This window comes from Lagopus leucura, unplaced genomic scaffold (genome assembly GCF_019238085.1).
Source record: "Lagopus leucura isolate 7727_CA_CO unplaced genomic scaffold, USGS_WTPT01 Super-Scaffold_100043, whole genome shotgun sequence".
Lineage (NCBI taxonomy): Eukaryota > Metazoa > Chordata > Aves > Galliformes > Phasianidae > Lagopus > Lagopus leucura.
Window position 1 is genome coordinate 3975982 of NW_024962290.1, and position 6499 is coordinate 3982480.

Sequence of the window (6499 nt, forward strand, 5' to 3'; positions counted from 1 at the left end):
CTGAGCGCACGAGGCACAGCCTGCAGCAGGGGGGGGAATGATTGGCAAAAGCCTCAGGGTGGGGGGGGGGGATCCCCAGACCCCAGGCTCTATGCCCACCCCCCACTGGGGGCACCCTGTGTGTCCCAGCCCCCCTCCCCACTCAATGCCTCCAGGAAGATGAGGGCTCTCCTCTTCTGAGATGAACAGATAAGGGTTGGGCTTTCTGCCCAGAAACAGAGGCTGGGGGTGCAAGGGAGGGATGCTGGGTGAGGGGGGGGGGGGTTGCATCACTGGGAAGTCCTCAGGGGGAAGCCAGCAACAAGAAGAACAAGAGGAGCAGTGGAGGAGGCAGCAGGGAGATGGGGAGATGGGGAGATGGGGAGATGGGGAGATGCGCTGCGCCGACCATCTGCTGCGCTCCTTTCTGCTCCAGCATAGGAGCTGCCACCAACAGGAGCTGCCACCAACAGGAGCTGATCCCCCCCCCCCTGCAGGGACAGGATGAGACCCAGACCAGCAGGTGGGGAGGTGACAGCCCAGGACCTCCTGCCCGCTCCCACCTCGACCCCCTCAGCTCCCCATGGGGGTCCCCATCCCCGTGTCCCCCCATGGGTGGCTCTGGGGTGAGCTCAGACAAAGAGAGATCCAAAAAAAGTCTGGGCCTTATTGAAAAATAAGGAGAAGGACCAAATCCCTGCGCTCCTCAAAGCCCTTTTATCCCGATTTGGGGGGATGAGCACAGGAGGGAGCGCTGAGTGGCCAGCAGTGATACACAGGGCTGGGCATTGCCTCCTGTGATGCTGTCCCCATGCATCCCAACGGTCCCTGAAGGACCCACATTTCTCACAGCCCTGCTGCACGGCTCCCAACCCCAGCACCGACCCCTCGGGTCTCACCTCCATCCCTTGCTGGTGTCCCTGAGTCTGGTTGGGATGACATGGGGAAGAGAAAGGGTTATGCCCAGGGCTGCAGCGAGCAAAACCCAAAGCTGGGGCTGCTCTGTGGGGGGAGGTAATGGGTTGAGGGGGATTTGAGGAAATTGGGAGGATCCGTTGGATGCGATCGCTCACCAAGCAGCTTACAGCAATCAGCTTAGGGTGCTAACGAGGAAAAGCAGCTGATGAAGGAAGGCAGAGCTTTAATCTTGCTGCAAATCTCTGCCCTGTCAGTTCCCCATCCCTGTACAGACCAATGCAGTCAGCCTTGGGCTGGGGGTGTGGATCAGCATCATAGGAAGCTTGGGGCTGGAGGGGCTCTTTGGGAGCCTGCATTGGGTCGGTAGGAAAGGCTGCAGGATGCAGGAGGTGAGGAGGGGGCTCACAGAGGGGGCTGTGGATGGATGGAGAGGATGGGGATAAGCCCAAGGCAGGAATTTGGGCATGAAAGGGGCGATTGGAAAGAGCGTGAGCAGAATGCGGCCGAGCCAGAGTCCCACAGACAGAGACAACCCTCTTCCTATCTCATTTCACCAGGTAATTGCCTCTTCCAATTACACAATTAGCGCGAGCAGAGGTAATTACAGAACGGAGGCGTATAATCGCGCAGCGGCTGCTGTAACTCAGGAGAGGGAGGGATGCTGGTGGGGAAATCACCTCCAAAAAGGGGAAATAGGGGCAGCCCCGTCACAGCAGGGGGAGCGATGGGGCCGGGCACCGCCAGCACTTTGGCATCAAGCTGTGTTAATTATTTTAATGCACACAGGTCTGGCTGTTTCTTCCTCCCTCCTCGGCGCAGGGCTCGGTTCACAGCGTTCCTCTACAGGGTCAGAGCTGAGCTGTGGTCACGCAGGGGGAGATATTCACAGCCTGTGAGGATGAACTGAGAGCTGTGGGATGGAACGTGTTCATTAAGGCCAAAGCTCTGAGCAGTGTCCCTGTGCTGATGAGGTGCTCCAGAAGGTTGAGCGATGCCCAAAGCAGTCGCCATGCTCCAGAGATCCTCAAAGCCTCCGCACAGCGCATGCATCCTGCAGGCATTTGGGGTTGGAGAACCCATTTCCCTTCCATTTTTCTCCAGTTTTTCCAAGCAGGATTCCGCTGGAGCTGCTGACATGCTGCAGGGGGGAGGACGGAAGGCAAAACCACATCCTTGCAGCAAAAGGCATCACAGAGAGGGATGCCAGGAGATAGATGCTGCAGCCCCAAACCCGGCCATCAATTCCATCCCATCCCCATCCCATCCCCATCCCCATCCTCATCCCCATCCTCATCCTCATCCCCATCCCCATCCCCATTCCCATCCCATCCCCATCCCATCCCATCCCGCTGGGGTCCCGATGCCGGCGGTCCCATGTCACTAGGGGGCAGCGGAGCATCTCTGCGCCGCTCTGAGACAACCCCCCCCCCCCCCAACCCCTGGGGGCCGCCCCCATCGCCCCCATCGCAGCCGCGATCCCGGCGCTTCCATTGGGATGAGCGGCGGATCTCAGCGCAGCCACCAGGCTCCGGCGTTGCCCTGGATACGGCCCGTTTCTTGGCTGAGGCCGTATTTGGGTGGGAAAAGGAGGATTTGGGCTGCTCGGCAGGGTTTGCTCCTGAATCAGCCCCGGCGCCGCGCTCACGTGCGCTGCCCACGTTTCCAAGCTCGGCTATGGGAATGGTGCAGCACCCAAATTCCCCTCTCTGCCCCACAAAGCGCCCACCGATGGGGTCGGCACCCCGTGTCCCCACATCACAGCACTGTAACGGGGCGCACAAGGGCAGCCGCCCGCTGCTGCCGGCCCCACAGCGGGCCCACACCCCATGGGCACAAAGCGACCCCAGCGGCCAACGCCTGCGCTGCCAGGAGGGGAATCCCTTCAGCAGCATTTGGCAACGGGGAGAACAGCCCCGGTGTGTCGGTGTCATCCCTTGGCCGTGCGTCGCTTTTGCAGCTCTGCTTTTGAAGCTGGGACCCACGGGTGCCCGTGGTGAAGGAACCACAGCAAAGCCTGAAAGAGGGGTGAAATGAAGCCACAACAAACCCGCAGCTGTTTGCTGGTGCTTCAGCACCTGAGGGCTTTTCCCCACGCCAAAACCAGGCAGAAATCAGCGCGCTGAGCTCCAGCCTCAAAGCAGCACCGAAGCTGCTCCCGTCCTCCGGCTGCGTTCGCCTCTGGGGCAGAGAGGGAAAGCGGTGGGACCTGCTCAGCTTCAGCTGCGTCTGCACGGCCTCCCCGCAGCCTTTCCACGTTCAGAAGGTCTCAGAGGGGGCTGCAGGAAATTGGGGCTGATGGGAGACCCCGGGAACCCGCAGTGCTGCGGGGAAAAGGAGCCGGGAGCTGTCGGTCACCCCGCATCGGGACGGCGCAGTGACTGGGAGCTGCTCAGGGTGGGACCGACCCCCGGAGGAGGAGGAGGACGAGGAGGAAGAGCATCCCCGTCTGCTCCGTATCTCTGAAAACAACGAACACGGCTCTGTCTCCGGGTGTCCCCGCGCAATGCTGAGCGGAGAGGAGCCGGCAGCAGCGTCGGGATCCTGGAGATGGGCGTCGCTTCCCTGCGCCCACCGCGGGTGCATCGGGTCTGGGACGTCGGAGCCGGAAGGAAACCGGGTTGGGAGGAAGGGCTGCGCGCTGCTCCCGCACCTCCGGGACGCGTTTTTCTCCCCATAGCAAACGCTCTTCCTGCCCTGCTGCCATTCAGAGATGTTCCTGCTGCTGCTCTGGGTTGAGAGACAATAAATCAGCGGTGGGCAGAGCTCCCAAAGCTCGGCGGTGTCCCTGCTGGGGTGACGGAAGGGTTTCAACCCACGAGACATCACCTCCTCTATGGGACCTGTGTGTCACAGGGGCTGGATGGAAGGAGTCAGTGGGTCACTGGAGGGCACGCAGGCAGGAATGGGGGCACACTGCAGCCCCCCCTGTGCCAACAGCCCCGCTAACAACCATGACTGCATGAGAGGAAATGGGGTTAACGCCAGGGGAACAAGAGCTGAGCTCAGGGTGAGGGCACTGCATTCGGTTCCCTGGGTGCCAGGTGGGCCCCATTAACACCATTCCTGGGGATGGGGCAGCATCAGAGCCCCCGTGCCTCCGGGAGCTGCGTCCTGCTGAGCTCTGAGCCCCGCTGCGCCCCACACCTCCTCGCCTGCCCCCGTTCTGCTGGCCCAGTTCTGCTGCTTCACCTCACTGCTGAACGAGGAACGTGGGGGTGAGACCTGGTGACAATTGTTCCCATGGCCCCATAAAACATTCATTTCTTCCCATCACCTGGAATTGTACGATCCCAGGTCTCCAAACCCCACGGAGCACGGAGTGTCCGCAGCTCCAGAGCTGCTTTTAGCAGGGGAAGGGGGCTGAGGAAGGGCTGATCCCGATGCTTTCTTCCTCCCCAATCACTCTGAGCTCAGAGGTTTAATGCAAAAATGCTGTGAGTTATTTCAGGAGCGAGAGGAAGACATCTTTTACTGCAATTTGGCAGGGGTCGCCTGCACTTATTGCTCAGAGCCTCCCCCCTGCTGCTCCCGAGGCTTTGAACCGGTTCAGACCCCATTAGAGGGGTTAACCAACAGCAGAGAAGCGTAGGTTTAATATCAGAGGGAGTGAAGGGAGCCTGCTGGTGTTTGGGTCCGGGTTCTGTGGGGTGCTCAGGCCCCCCAGCATGTGGGTCTGGTGGTGGGGAAAACGAAATGGGGGAGCGCCACTGCTGGGAAACCCCCAGAGAGAGCTCAAGTCATGGAAGCCAAGCAGCTCTGCCAGCCTCAGTGCCGCCACGTCTCCTGCTGCTGTGCTTGTGCCAATTAGCTTGCTCAGAGCAATTAATGAGCTCCAACACCTCCAGCCATCGCCTTCCTGTAGCAGCGTGGAGAGCAACGCTCACCTCCATTGTTGGGCTGAGAAAACGAGCAAGGATGGGGACTGGAAGGAGGGAGAGCAGTGCTCCAAACAAGGCCCTGCAGCGCCCTACAACTGGCCTGGGTTCCCAGCAGGGATTCCTCCAGCAGCACCCAGCTGAGCCATCAGTTGTGGGGCTGAAAGCACGTGGAGCCCTATGGCACGGCTGTGTTTCCTAACACAAGGGATCCTTTGAGATAGGGAGCAGCTCGTGGCTCCTCGCGGGGAGATTTGCAGTTGAAAGGTCAAAACTGTTTCTGGTTCTCCTTATCAGAGCTTCCCGAGCCAAAGGAAACCTTTCACTGCACGGGTCGGGCAGGGGGGTCACAGCAGGGATGCGGAGCGGGGAGCAGCGAGGCCGGAGATGAGGCACTGATGGCAGGAGGTGGGAAGAAACCCTGCAGACAGCAGCTCTGCCCAATCCCCAGACTCCCAGCCATCCTTCCACCACCCAGCGCAGCCCTCGGCCCCATCTGGAGGGGATGTTGCTGGGTTGGCCCCACTGGTGGTGGCTTCTCGGCTCCGTGTCCCTTCCAGCACCTCTGGCTTTGGTTTGGTTTGCAGCACGGACTCACAGGAAGGCATGACTTGGCTTCCAGAGCTCTGCACAGAACCCCTGGAGAAGGACAGAAGCAGTGTTTGATTCACACGACTGAGATCTCCTGAGCTTAAGTGCAGTCCTGGCACCGGGAGATGCGCTTCTCCGCAGCCAAGGGTGTCCAACCTGGCACAAACAACTGGGGGCCAGAAGCAACCTCTGCTGGCAGAAAAGCATAAACACTGCTGGAGACTCAGCCGCCTCCTTCTCAGATCTCAGTTATCCTCTTTCCACCTGTCAGCCCATCCCTCCACCTACCCATCTATCCCTCCATCCTTTCATCCCTCCTCCGTCCTTCCTTCCATCCCCAAGTCCATCCATCCCTCCATCCCTCCACCCACCCATCCCTCCATCCATCCCCCCCCTCCATCCCCAGCAGCAGCTCAGTGATGCCGGGCACAAGGAGCCCCAGGTGGCCCATCTGGTTTCCCTGCAGCCCTCACAGCGTCGTCACCTTTCATTCATGCTGACAGGTACAGGATTACTGCCAGCCCGCCCTGACGTGAAAGCTTTGATCACAGGAGCTCTGTGAACTCAGGGTGAGGAGAACATCCAGAGCACCGCCACCGTGGTCCAGTGAGGCACCAGCACAAAGGTGGGACCCCCTGCTGCTCCTCAGGGCCAACTGAGCATCACCCGCACACCACAGAACCTCTGGGCGCCCCCAACCCTCCATGTGGCAAACAACCAACACTGCTGTGCCATGCCTCAGTTTCCCCATTGGAAAAGGGGAATGTTTGACCCCACACCAACTGCAGAGACCGCCTTTATGCAGCACATCCATCCATCCATCCATCCATCCATCCATCCATCCATCCATCCCTCCATTCATCCATCCATTCCTCCATCCCTCCATCCCTCCATCCATCCATCCATCCATCCATCCATCCATCCATCCATCCATCCCTCCATTCATCCATCCATTCCTCCATCCCTCCATCCCTCCATCCATCCATCCATCCCTCCCTCCATCCATCCATCCATCCATCCATCCATCCATCCATCCATCCCTCCATCCATCCATCCATCCATCCCTCCATCCATTCCTCCATCCATCCATCCATCCCTCCATCCATCCCTCCATCCATCCATCCATCCATCCATCC